At 38.1% G+C, this 14,488-nt stretch overlaps 1 protein-coding gene across 1 annotated transcript in view; it reads right to left on the reverse strand.

The window, feature by feature from the left end:
• TAB3 (TGF-beta activated kinase 1 (MAP3K7) binding protein 3) overlaps positions 1-14,052 on the reverse strand; it is a 61,608-nt gene extending 47,556 nt beyond the window's left edge. Inside the window, exon 1 of the mRNA XM_025373603.1 lies at positions 13,775-14,052. The gene's annotated coding sequence lies outside the window, so the exon portion shown is untranslated. The remainder of the gene's footprint in view (positions 1-13,774) is intronic.
• Between the last annotated feature and the right edge of the window lie 436 nt (positions 14,053-14,488).

Below are 14,488 nucleotides of genomic sequence, written 5' to 3' on the forward strand. Positions count from 1 at the left end.
TAGGTTGTTTGAGGGTTCTCATATGGCAGAAATCTAAGAATCTCAGCAGAATTGCCTTTTTTTTTTCCTATTTCACAAGGCAGATACATATTATACCAACATACAGGTATGCTAAGACAGAAGTTGTGACTGCAAAAGTGTTAACTAGAAAAGTATTCTCTTCCATGACAGGAAAAAACCTTAGTTGGTATTATGCATGCTAATTTCAATAGCAATTAAGAGGGATTTCATATTTTGAGCCATTTCAGACATAGCTGAAATTTAAATCAACCTGTCCATTGTCAAGGTCTAGCAACTGACCAAGGTTGAAGAAACTTAAAATATTGTTGAGTGTTTAGTAAACAATTTACTTATATTTACGCACATACAATGTAACCTTTCAATTTAAAAATGTATATAATTATACAAGTGAGTACAGCTATATAAAACAAAGCTTAAACAGAACTAGGGCTGAGTCTGAAGTCTTAGAGAAAATGATAGTCTCTGCCACTTCTAAGAAAATCCTGCCCATAAAGAGCCAACAAAACACCTCCCTATCTGAAGGCAAGTAATAAGGTTGGTTAAAATATAAGAAATGGCTTTCTTAAAAGTGTCAAAGAGCTAAAACAGAAGGACAAAAGGGAAAATCCTCTTCACCCACTTTCGGGCTGGGACCCTGAAGGGGCTACACCTTAGAAATAAGGGTGAACCACAATAAATCAGTTCATACACTGAATGCAGTATAGCCTTGAGTCATCTGGTTGGCCCAGGAAGGTCTCCAAAGCTGAGATTTGATTAAGCAACTCTGGATTTTCTGGATTCCCTTAAGCAGATGTACACACACACATATACTCCTTTCTGAAAAACTATCATCCTTGGTCTCAAATGATTTTTCAAATAATTTTTCAAATACAATGCCCAGCATGCAATTAAAGACAATCAGGTACACGAGGAAACAAGATAAGATGACCACAACAGATTCAGAAGGACTCCAAGTATTGGAATTATCAGACATGGATTTTAAATTATGCTTGCTATGTTCAAGGAGATGAAAGCCAAACTTAAAAACCTCAGCAATGACCCAGAAATCATAAAATGTGACACAGCAGAATTTGGGTGTTTTTGAGACCAGGTCTCACTCTGTCACCCAGGCTGGAATGTGGTGGCGTGATCACAGTTCACTGCAGCCTTGACCTCTGGGGCTCAGGTGATCTTCCCACCTCAGTCTCCTGAGTGGCTGAGACTACAGGCATGCACCAGCATGCCCAGCTCATTTTTGTTTTTTTTTTTGTAGACATGGGGTTTTGCCATGTTGCCCGAGCTACACAGCAGATTTTTAAAAGAAGCAAAGAATAATTTTATTACTGAGAAATGCAAAAACCGAAATTAAGAATTCAATAAACAGGTCTAACAGCCAATAGACACCGTTGAGATAGTGAACCAAAAGATAGGTCGGGGAAAATAAAACGCTCAGAATGAAGAGAGGGTAAGAAACCTGGAAGATACAGTGAGAAAGGTCTAATATCCAAGAGTTAATCAGAATCTCAGAAGGAAAAGAGACAGAATGGGGCAGAGGCAATATTTGAATAAATGTTCCAAAAATGATGAAACCTGTCAAACCACATGTGTAACAACCTTAATGAATTCCCACCAGACAAAGGAAAGTTTTAAAGCATCCTGATGGAGGGGCAGCGGGGGCAGGGGTGGGGAGATTACTTTCAAAGAAGCAACTGTTAGATTGACAGCTTAGTTTTCAACAACAAAAATGGCAGCTAAAAGACCGTGTATCTCCAAGGAGCATGAAGAAAACAACTGCCAACCTAGTATAGGAGAAAATATCCTTCAAGAAAAAAATTAAAATACAGACTCAGACAAATAAAAACAGAGTTCATCTCCAGCAAACCCTCACTACGAATGAAGCAAAAGAAAACTGCCTCAGGATGGAAGGTCACAGATAGAGAAAGGAATGAAGACCCATGAAGTTCAAATAAGCATGTGAAATCTAAAGGAATATTGACTGTATAAAATAATAATGTCTTGTAAGGTTTAAAATACATACAGAAAATTAAATTACAGGACAACAATATGTATGTTACAAGGTAGGTAAATGGAACTAAGGTGCTTTAATATTCTTGCTTCAACTAGGAGGAAGGTAGAAGTATCAGTTAACACTAGACTTTGATAAGTGAAGAATACATGCTATAAATGCTAGGGTAATCACAAAAAGAATACAAATGAATAAGTGATATCTGAAGTAATAAAGGAAAAACGATATAAAAATACTCAGTCAAATAAAAGAAAAATACAGGGGGAAAAAGAAATACAGAGTTAGTAGAATAAAAATGTGATGTTGTACTTAACCCCAAAATGTCAATAATTATATTAAGTATAAATGAATCAAATGTTTCAAAAAAGAACGATTATCAGATTGGGTTAAAAAATAAATCTACAAATATATGTTGCTTTCAAGAGACCCATCTAAAACATGAGAATACAGAAAGGTTAAAAGTAAAAGGATAAACATATATCATGCAAACATTAGCTAAAATAAAGATGGTATTGCTATATTAAAGATGGTGTTGCCGTATTCGTTTCAGACAAAACAGAATCAAAGAAAAAGGATCACTAGAGTTAAAAAGAGTCCCTTCATAGTGATGAAATGCTTAATTCACCAGAACAATATAAAGAACTAAATCTGTATGCACTTGATAACATGGACTCAAATTATATATAAAGCAAAAGTTGACAAAACTTCTCAGAGAATTAGACATGCATTAGTATCTCAGGGGTAAATTTTAAGACATCTCTTGGCTGGGCGTGGTGGCTCACGCCTGTAATCCCAGCACTTTGGGAGGCCAAGGCAGGTGAATCACTTGAGGTCAGGAGTTCGAGACCAGTCTGGTTAACATAGTGAAACCCCGTCTCTACTAAAAATACAAAAATTACAAAAACTAGCCAGGAGTGGTGGTACGTGCCTGTAGTCCCAGCTATGTGGGAGGCTGAGGCAGGAGAATTGCTTGAATCCAGGAGGCAGAGGTTGCAGTGAGCTGAGATTGCACCACTGCACACTCCAGCCTGGGCAACAGGGCAAGATTCCAGCTCAAAAAAAAAAAAAAGAAAGAAAGAAAGAAAGGATATCTCTCTCAGTAGTTAAAAGAATAAGAAGACAAAAAAGTTAGTAGGGACAGAGATACAATATGATTACCAAACTTGATCAATGGGCATATATAGAATGCTATATCTAACAACTGCAGAATATATACTTTTCAAGTGCTTACATATTTGCAAAAACTGACCACAAGCTGAACCATAAAGTAAGTCCCAGGGCATTTTAAAAGATTGAAATCACTCAAAGAAAATTCTCTAAGGAAAATGTGTTAAAGCCAGAAACAAAATACAAAAAATACACAGAAAATTCTCATAATACTGGAAATTAAGAAATATACTTTTAAAAAACCCATGGATCAAAAAAGAAATTACAGTGAGAATTTAAAAATATTGTCAAATAATTAAAATATTACATCTCAAAAATGATGGGATGTAGGTAAAGCAATACTTGAAAATGAAATGTATAGCTTTAAATATGTATGTCAGGAAGGAAACAAGGGTATAAACACCTACCTACCCATCCCAAGAAGTTAGAAAAAGAGCAAAATAATTCCTAAAAAGGTATATAAAATATAATGAATATAAAGGCAGAGATTAACAAAATAGAAACACTTGAAGAATACTATTAGTATTTTTAAAACTGTATCTGTAATTAAAAGCTTTCCCACAAAGAAAATTCTAGGCCTAAATGGCTTCACTGCTAAATTCTATCATGCATTTAAAGAAAAAATAAAACCAAATTTAACCTAAACTCTTCCAGAGAATCAAAAAGCAGGTATCTTCCTTAGCTCATTTTACAAGGCTACTAAAGCCTGACAAGGACAGCACAAGAAAAACAAAATTTCAGGCCAACCCCACTCACGAACAAAGATCTAAAATTCCAAAGTAAAATTAGAGGAAAATGTGATGTTGACCAAGCTGGGTTTATTTCTGGAATGCAGTTTATTTAGCATTAGGAAATCAATCAATATAATGTGACTTGAGGAATATCCTATGGCTATATTAACAGTAGGAAAAACATTTGATAAAATCCAGTATCTATTCATGATGTAAGCTCCTAACAAACTAAGGGCAGAATAAAACTTCCTTAATCTGATGATAGCTAGAAAAAAATTAAACTAAACATCATATTTAATGGAGAAATGTTCAAAGTTTTCCTTTCAAGAAAGGAAACAAGACAATAGCGCCACTATTACTACTTCTCTTCAACATTATAATCGAAATACTACCCAGTACAGTAAGATAAGAAACAAAAGTATAACATTTCGAAAGGAAGAAACAAGACTTTATTTGCAGATAAGACTGAATACATAGTAAAAGATCGAATACATACTCTAAAGATACATAACTAAAAGTTTAGCAAAACTGTTAGATACAAGGTCACTATAAAGATATAAACAAACAAAATAATGGCTATAAACATTTACGATATCAAAAATATCAAATATCTACAAATAAAACTCTCAAAAGTTGTGAACAATCTTCTGGAGAAAATCACAACCATTACTGAAAGAAATTAAAGATCTAAATAAATGGAGTAGTGTATCATGTTCATGAATCAGAAAATGATAAAGATGTCAATTCTTCCCAAATTGCTCTCTAGATTCCATGCAGCTCCAATCAGAGTAGCAACAGGTTTTGTGGGTGTGTGTGGAAAATGACAAGATGACACTAAAATCAAAGAAATGTGCGAAGGGTCAAGAATAGCGAAGATGCTTTCGAAGGACAATGTGGAAGAACTTGTTCTACTAGATATCAAGTTTTATGATAAAACTATAATAAACAAGACAATGTGGCATCAGTACAAGTAGAGACAAACAGACCAAAGGAACAGAACAGAGAGCACAGAAACAGAACCACAGATATATGGACATTTGATTCCTGAAAATAGCAGGGAAATAGTGTGCTGGGACAATTAGCTATCCATATAAGAAAAAACAGTATTATCCCCTACCTCACACAATATACCAAAATCAATTTCAGGTATATGCTAGATCTATATGTGAAAGCCAAAACAATAAAGCTTCTAGAAGATGAGAGAATACCTTGAAGTAATCTTATGAGAATACCATGAAATAGAAAAAGCATGCCACACAGTGGGAGAAGATATTTACAACCAGCAAGGGCTCATTTCCAGCATATAGTAAAAAACTCCTACAAATCGGCAAGTCAAAAAGACAAGGAAGTACATGACACATTTTTGAAGGAATTCCTCCCAAAATAGTCATGAAAGCACAAACCTGTTACCTGGAAGATTTAGTTAAAAATACTAACATTCTCCCTGAGCTTTAGAGAGTATTTTTAACTATACATTAACATTTAAAAAAAATTAACTGCTCATATTTCAATAAACCAGTTCTCCCATTCCTTATCCAATCTAAACTGTAAAAGAAATAATTACTCTTGAAAAGTCCTGTTGAAGAAATCTTTGCCTACTCCAAGGTCACAAAGACATTCTCCACAAACTGAGATCTACCTACATATCCATCAACAATGATATATAATGATCTATTCATACAGTGGAATGATATACAGTAATGAGAATGAACAGTCTACAACTATATACAATATAAATACATCTCAAATTCACAATGTTGCATAAAGGAAGTCAGAGACAAAAGAGTCCATTTAGATAAAGTATAAAAGTAGGCAAAACTAACCTGTGGTGTTAAAAGTTAGGAAAATATGCAGAGGTGGGGCTGGAGGGGGGTAAGGTGGTAAGAATTTCTTGATCTGGGTGCTAGTACACAAGTGTGCTCAGGTGGTGAAAATTCACTGAGTTGTTCACTACCATACTTTCTGTGTACTTTCTGCATATTAAACTTCAGTAAAAGGTTATTTGGGTTTTTTTTAAGTGTAAAGGAGTACATTTTTCACAATTGTTTAGGGAATATGAGAACAAAAATGTTTGAAGTTCATTGCTTCAGGGTAAAGCACAAAAATCAGATAATAAAATTTTAAAAAGCAACATACTAATTACCAAAAATATATAAGAGGTGTCAAACCAACTAGTGACTCTCAAACTTACAGTAATATTGGTTTGAAACTATTTGAACCCAACTGATAAACTGACTTATATCTAGACTTAGTGACTCGTGTTGATTCATAAAGATTTCAGATAAGCAATTTGATCTTGCAGGTTTTTGTTAAACAAGAGGGTTTTTACATCTTAGAAGTTAACTAACAACTAGATTTACACATCTAGTCAAACTCCCTAATTTTACAAATGAAGAAACCAAGGTCCTTTGAAGTTGGGTGATTTGTTCAAGGTCATAAGAAGCTCTGAATACGTCTAAACAATTCAAGTTATTTAATTAAGTTAACCTCCTCCCAATTTTCTGTAACTTCTAGGGGATTTCCACCTACCAAGAGTTTGTTTACTGGCAGTGTCCCTCAATACACACTATAGTCAACTGAAACATTTTTATCCAAACAACTCAAAATTAATTTCTTTGCCATCCATGACTAATAGCCAAATGCTATTTCTGTGGCATAAAAGATAAGACTTTCTAAAAGTAAAGTTCATGATGTGCAGCCTAACAGATAACTTGCTGTTTACATTAAATGATGACTTTGACATCAAACTGAAGGCATGTGCGAAAAGTTAGAGTAACAATGGCACCTATTACATATGGTATCCCTGAAAAAAACAAAAAGACTCTATTGTTATCACAAATTGAAACCAAGGATTTTCTAAAAGCGCATATAAACAAATGTTCTAATTACTGAAATTTAATTATACTAACTTAATATTAATTTATTAAGTCAATCATAACTATGATGAGTACTAAAAAATTAAATTCTCCAATTCATTTCAATTAGCTTCTATATCCAAGAAATATGCTTAACACTTTTAATAGGAAGAATGACTCGTCATTTTGAAATCAAATCCATCAAAAGTGAATAGTGCATAAACGAACTCATTTAGTCCCATGAAAACACAGTTTTAAATTATAAAAATGCTTTAGCCTAAACTCCATCACCATAGTGTTCTTTCCACTATAATAGGACTCTCTCCTTTTATTTCAACCTATAAAGTTCAGTGCCAAGATAAATCCCTGGACTTGCCATCCCTAGAGGAAACACCTAGCCCTCGAGTATGTGCAGAAAACTTCAAACTAAAACAGAGAATGGTTTTATAGCCACAGAAATCTATTCACTAAAGAACTGGCGGTCTCCATGATATAAATACAAATAATTAAAAATGACTTAACAACTAAGTGCAACATGGTATTCTGGAACAGAAAAAGGACATTAGTGAGATTCTGGTAAAATCGAGTAAAATCTACAGTTTCGCTAACAATAATGTACCAATGTTAATGTCTTAGTTTGGACAAATGTACCAGGGTTATATATACTTGGGTATATGGGAATTCTGTATAATCTTTGCAACTTCATTGTAAGTCTAAAATTATTGCAAAATAAAAAGCTTATTTAAAAAGAAATGACTTAGCAAAAACTACTAAAAGTTGAGAAATTTGTAACTCAATTCTGACTCAATTAAATGCCCGCAGTCAATATCTTTCTTAAAATAATGGTCTCCATCAACACAAGGCCTAAATGGGGAAACAGAGTGGGTTCTCAGAAGGGACTCTTTAAATGCTATTTCTCCAACATTAAAAAATAAAATAAATCCCCCAAAACTCCTTAAAAAATACTTCAGGCAGGAATGAAAAGTCTGAAACCATTCCAAAGTGGAAAGGAAAGAGAAGAATCCTGTTTAGTGCAGAAGATGTGGGCAGTGGACAGCCAAGCAGACAAAGGTATTCTAGAAATCCTAGACCAGTAAAGCTTAATAATTAAAAAATACATAACATTTCTTATGCACTCACTTATGGGTCAGGTGCTATTTTAAGTGCCACACACGTATTAACACATTTAATCCTCTTAAGAACCCCATAAGGGAGGCACTACTTTTACCTACATTTTACAGATGGGAAGTTCTGTAAGTAATGGAACAGAGATTTGAAGATAAGCACTCTGAGTGGACAGTCCATGCGTTTAACCACTATACTATACAGCCTTTTGAGGAGCCAAGTCAGAAAAAAGCTACTGCCTTCTAGAGACCAGTCTCCACTACTTACCCTCGGCCTCTACCAGAGGAAAAAGTTCTCTTCCCGAGGCTTGACGGTCCTTGCTAGAACTGCAAAGGAAGATAGCCCTACTGCCATATCTGCAAGATTGTGGTCATAATCTTTCAGTACTTGATGTACTCAGTGCATGTTCCTGCTGAGACACTGTTACACATAAAAGTTAGTTTTTATAATACTATCAGTATTCAAATTCATATATGTTGGGCTGGCTTGGGAATATGAACACTATTACGTGACATTTTTCTGTGGGAAAATGGTGCTGCTTAAAAAAAGTCTTACCAATGGATCATTTAGAAATTGAGGCTCCCCCTACACAGACTCTAGCCTGTAGATACCAAGATAACTGAATTTTAATAAAGACATTGCAATCACTCAAATAATCTAGTTTTGCTCAAACATCAAAAAGGCATAGTTCTTTATACCTAAAAAAAGGAATGGTGTAACTGAAAAAAATAAGCTTAATATTCTATGAATTTCCTGCACTATGGCCAATTGTGGATGTATCCAGCAGTCAACATACTGCTCTCTCCCTGAACCTCTCAAATAAACTCTGCATTAAAAAATTGCTACCAGGTAAACAAATATATCTTTCATGCCCACACCGCAGAACAGAAGGCATATCATCTTAGAAAGTAGCTAAAGTAATAACAGTAATAGTAGTAATGATGATGACAATGTAATAATAAGAACTAACTCTTTTTGAATATTCACCATTGCTAGGCATGTTTTAAATATGATACATCCTCTGGCTCATTTAATCCTTATATGAGGTAGATACCACATTATCCCCACTTCAAAAATGGGGGAACAGGTCAGAGATTAAGTAATTTGCCCACGAACACAGAGCTAGTTAGTGTCAGATCTGAACATCTGAGCATTTTACCGCTAGAGATCATATTTTTAACCTCCGCACTCTGTGTGTAATGAAATAACTTGGTAAACTCTAAAATGTCTTAAAATGAACAGAGCATGCTTACTGAAAGTCATTTTTCAAACGATAGAGTGGTTTGGAAACTAAAAAAAAAAAAAAAAAACTCATCTTGCCTTTTATTAGGAGTATTTCCTTCAACCAAGATAAGACTGAACACATTTATGGAAAACAAATTTAAAATGTACTTAGTTTTGTTTTTATCACCTTCAAATCCCTCACTTAATTGTCTGAACATCACAAACAGTGGTAACAGTATGTAACCTCAACACACTCTTTATTTTAAAATCTTGAAGTAAAACAAACACACTGTCCCATGTTATTTACTCACTAAATAAACGAGGGTAAAATAACTGCAAGAGATCCAATACTTTTGAAAAGTTTCAAATCAGCAGTAATTCACGGTGGGAATGAGATATTCCTTTTATGAAAAACCAAAACTATGCTCTTTCAACAAAACTTCAAGATATGCCTGCTTTAATGACAATATTAGGCTGAGAGGGACTAACTTAAATTTTATTTCAAAACATGTGCCTAAATTTAGAAATTCTTCATTGACAATCTAAAAAGCCTATCAGTTTATCTCCCAGAAGAGTCATCTGATCCACATAAATCTAATTCCGGACAGCTAAAGGTGTACTATTAATACCTACCATTTCAGTGAATAATTAACAAAAAGCAGGCAACCCTCAACAATTTCTGGAGCACAAGCTGATTTTTAAAATCATCTATTTGAAACTCAGATTTTGCCTTTCCAGGAGACAGTGATCAATATGCTAGGTTTCCAAGCCGGCTCACAAAAGCCTAAATGTCCAAAAGGTTACAGAAGTATAACAAAACACAGAACCCGTGCAGGCAATGTTTCTACAGGAAAATCAATTTAGCATTCCAACTGAGGATAACAGCAACTACTCCTGACCCATTTAGCCCTGGAGGTAGAAAAAGGAAATCTTCCCTTCCATAACTGGAAGTCTGAGGTTCTCTAGGACCATAGACTTCGGCTTCCACTATGAAGGAGGGCAAAAAGGCAGAGCTGGGGTGGGAGGAGATCCAGGGATGAGGAAGGCAAGACCAACTGGGAAAGAAGGATGGAGGGGGGGATGGCAGCTGAAAGGAGTGAGGAAACAGTGCGAAGATGGTGGGCTGCTGAAGAGGATGAGTGTACAGTGCCTGTTCCTGCAGCACGTGGGCTTTTACCAACTTTCCTCCTTGACGCTTAAGGAGAGGGAAGAGGAGGAGAAACCATTGGAGGGTCTTGACAGTGCCTCCCTCACTCTGGCTATTCTCGTTCTCCTTTTCAAGAAAGAACAGGGTGGGTTAAGAGGTCTTATCCACATCCCTCTTGACCTCCTAGAGCACGGGAATGTGGAGAAGGGACTTGGAGGAGTTTTGGTGCCTTCCTTGTTAGTATCCACCCTATCAAAGACTTCAATGTCAATGGAAAACTAAGGGTGCCAGGTAAATGGCAGGAACAGCATCAGAAGGAGAGGATGGAAAGTAGAGAAATTTGAAGCAGGGAGGGAAGTAGGATGTTAGAGTTGGACAAATAGAACTGTCCATGAATTAAACTATAATAAATGTTCTTATTTAGGATTAATTCAGTTTGATAGTTCCAAATATTTCGTCAGGTCCATTTCACTTTTAGAGAAATAAATATATGTGGCCATGGTAATCATTTGAGGTTACTATACAGAAGGTATGAAAATAAACTTATAAGTAGATATGAGGCAATTTCCCAGTGTTTTATCTTTATACAGTGGCAATATAAATCATTTCAGAAAGGCTTTGTTTACTTGGTAAGCATTCAGTTACATTATCATTTGTTGATTTTTTTTCGCCCTAATAAACAGCCCAAATACCATGAGTAATTACTTTCACAAGTAAGGAAGTATATTTTATTTAACTCTTTCTTGGGAGTATAACTATATTTAAAAACTTATTCAGATCAAAGATTGCCCATCAAGATGCCAAGGGATTATTTAAAACAGTCTCTAAAGCCACATAATACACACACATGCTGATGTGTACTGAGGAACACAAGACTTCTTTTTCTGTTTCCATGAAGACAGGACTACTTAACTGAAGGCCCCCGAACAATGTACTTCTTAAATGAAGCAGCAAATCCCAAATTTCATAACTTTTCTAGAACTTTCAGCCAGAGATAATTAACTAGGCAGCGAAACCTGACCAAATGACTTGGTGGAGGATGAGTACCAGATATTTAGTATCTTTTTCTCTTTTTTTATGATTTCTGTGGCTGTTCTTCCACTTCAACTCTACTCAGATGTGGAGCCCTTCTCTTGAGCAGAGATAAGGGCCAGGATGGCAGGCTCTGCAGCACATAAGAAATGCAACAGCAGAGACAGTGGGAGATAAAAGTGACCACTGGCAAGATGTTCACGCTGTTTCACCAACACCTCAGATACTGCCTGGGAACCTGTTAAGGTCTTTCATTCCCTTGCCCCATAGCAGATTATGGTAGATCCCAGAAGAGCTGCCGTCTTTTCTGCAAATCATGAATAGGGTCCAAAACCTTTGTATCAAATTTTTAAAGAGAAGAAAAACAGGGTCAGCTGTCAAGTACTCCACTTGCTGGAGAAGGCTGGGGTGTGTATGCGTACCTCCAAGCTCTGATAAAGCAAATTCAAATCCCTATAGATAGTTGCCATTTTAATAATGTAATTTGAAATACTATTCAGGACCAGAATAAACAAAAGATTTGTTCTTTGAAGTATCTTGGGCATGCTGACGCAAGAGGCAAAGTTGCTGAAAATATCTGAATTTCAGATAGGTCACTACCAGCTATTAGGAATCTTTACAGATTAGCAGACTTCTAACTCAAATATTACCTCTGGCTAGAAAATGGACACATCCGAAAAGAAAAAAAAAAAAAAAAACCTTGAGATTATCTGGAGCCAAGGACACTGAAAGCTTTCAAGATTACCAACAGAACTGAAAGGTTTCTTTGTAACACAAATTTCCATTTTCATAAAGTTTGTATCAGTCAGCACAAAAACTTATGCAGAGTACGGTGAAAGAACACATGCTCTAGAATCAGACCTACATGGGTTTGAGTTCTAGCTCTGCAATTTAAGGGCTATATAATCTCCTCAGGGAAGTCACCAAAGAATATTCGAGGTTAGTATTGTTCTGTGCAATCGGGATAACATTATCTTTTTAACACGGGGTGGCTGTGAGGATCTCCAGTGCCTGAATATAATCGACGTTAGCTCTGTTTGCTCCAACAAACTGTACACAGTGTGGTATCTATAACTGAAGAGAAGACTCCATCAAATAAACATATGGAAGAAAATTCAGGGTGATTGAATGCAGATTATGTTCTTTCGGATGTGAAGATGAAAATCACATATTTAATATTTACCTTCACTGAAGTCTAACTTTCCCTTGATTAAGCCAGTTGTAAGCAAATGGGGGCGGGGGCTGTCCCTAACGTTGTAAAGATTCATATCACACACTGACTAAAAAGCATGTATATGTATATGCCTGCATTCTTCCAGTGTTCATAAAAACATACCATCACAAAATTTGCCATGGGTGATGAGGCCCTTTATAATTTAACACTGTGCAAAATTAAACTCTCATCTCAAAAAACCCTTTCTTTCTTCTTCCACGTGTTCTTGTATACTACTGCAAATCATTGCTAAAGCAAAGAAAAAAGTAAATTCTCTTATCCTTTCAAAATGAAAAAGTGCGCAAAGAAAGCTCAGTTTGCCAAACCGTTCCCTTTTCTCATTCATTCTTGTTCTTTTAGAAACCAGAAGTAAATATACTGTAGGCCAAAATGACTGCCTGATTGACAAACGTCACTGAAGAAACACACCGAACTGACAAGCCCGGTCTGGACCAAAGGTGGCAAGTTTTCTTAAATAATTCAAGTAAGTTACATTTCAGTAGAAACAGAAGGCTTTACATTTTAACACATTAACAGTGTTAATTTTAACACATTAACAAACTTCGGATTTTTTTAATGCAGCTTACTTTATGCCTCACCTGTCCCTCACCCTTCAAATCCTGCTTTTACGCACTTTATGAACTGGCACACGGTAGGAAGCTACAGAACTCCAACTGGGAATAACTAATCTGATGTTGGACCTCAGAGGACTGCTTGTGTGATCTTTAAAGGAAAGCAATATTTTCTCCTTACTCAACACCTACCAACAGTCATCTGTAAACCTTCTCTCCAACAATTCTTACTATACTGCTACTAACCTTCACATCTCTCAACACCCTCAACGGCCCCTACGCTGGTGCTGCTAGTCCTCATCCTCAAACACCTTTCTGGGGGCTTAAAGCCGGTCCACAGAGGCTCACTCTCCGCAATGCCTAGGGTCCGGCGAGGAAGGGAATCTTCCCCTCCGTTGGGGGGACCAAGGCCAATAAAGTCGACACCCCACCCCAGCCACTCCCTCTCCCCTCGGCCTCTCAGGGCGTCTGGGGCGGGCGCGGACGCGCCAGGCCCTGCGCAAACCTCCCGCAGCCCCGCAGTTCCCGCTGTCAGCTGCAGTCCCGGGCCGAGCTGAGTCCCCGGGACACCAGCAGTTGCGCACACGCCCACCGTCTCAGGCACAGGGTCACTGGGACGATCCCGGGGGCGCCTCCGACGTCCCAGCTCCGGCAGGTGCCGGGCCTCCCCGCGGACACTCACCAAGCGGCTGCTGCTCTCTGGTCGCCGCCGCCGCCGCCTCGCCCTCACGCCCGTTGCCTGCTCCCGCGGGGGGTCCGGGCCGGCGCCGCTTCCCCGCCCGAACCCCCAGGGTGCGCGCCGTGCGGGGCCGGGATCCGGTGTGAGCCGCCGCCGCCGCCGCCCCCTTTCCTCCCTCCTCCCTCAGTGCGTCCCTCCCACCGAGGCCCGCCTCGTATTTCCTAGATCCGGTCTGAGCGAGAGCTTGGCAAGCAAGCTCTGGCTTCAGGGCTTCCGTCGGGCGCCGTCGCTCGCCAGGTACAAAGATGGCGCCGCCGGGTACTGCCAAGGGCGATCTCGCGAGGCTTCCCCCACAGGAACAGGAGGGCGGGGGCCCAAAGGAAAGGTGATAAATTAGGGAAGCCTGAGCAAACACTTCCCATATCGGAAATGGGCAGTACCAGTTACCGAGGAAGTTACTGCGCCTGCGTGCGCGGGTAATGACGCATGCCCGGAACGGCCCCTAAAGTAGGACCTGGTTCTCCAGGTTTTACCTGTTTCCACTAGTGGCGCGGGGTGGGGTAATGAAACCCAGTCAAGAAACCCAGTAAAGGGCTTGGCAGGACCAGGCACCAAGTGAGAGGCGTCCCTTAAGGCTTGGTCATCCCTCAGGAGCCCGAATGGCCAACACACTTTTGCGTCCTCGGGAGTCTTCCAACCCTTTGCTTGTCCTTATGG

Source organism: Theropithecus gelada, chromosome X, assembly GCF_003255815.1.
Source record: "Theropithecus gelada isolate Dixy chromosome X, Tgel_1.0, whole genome shotgun sequence".
Lineage (NCBI taxonomy): Eukaryota > Metazoa > Chordata > Mammalia > Primates > Cercopithecidae > Theropithecus > Theropithecus gelada.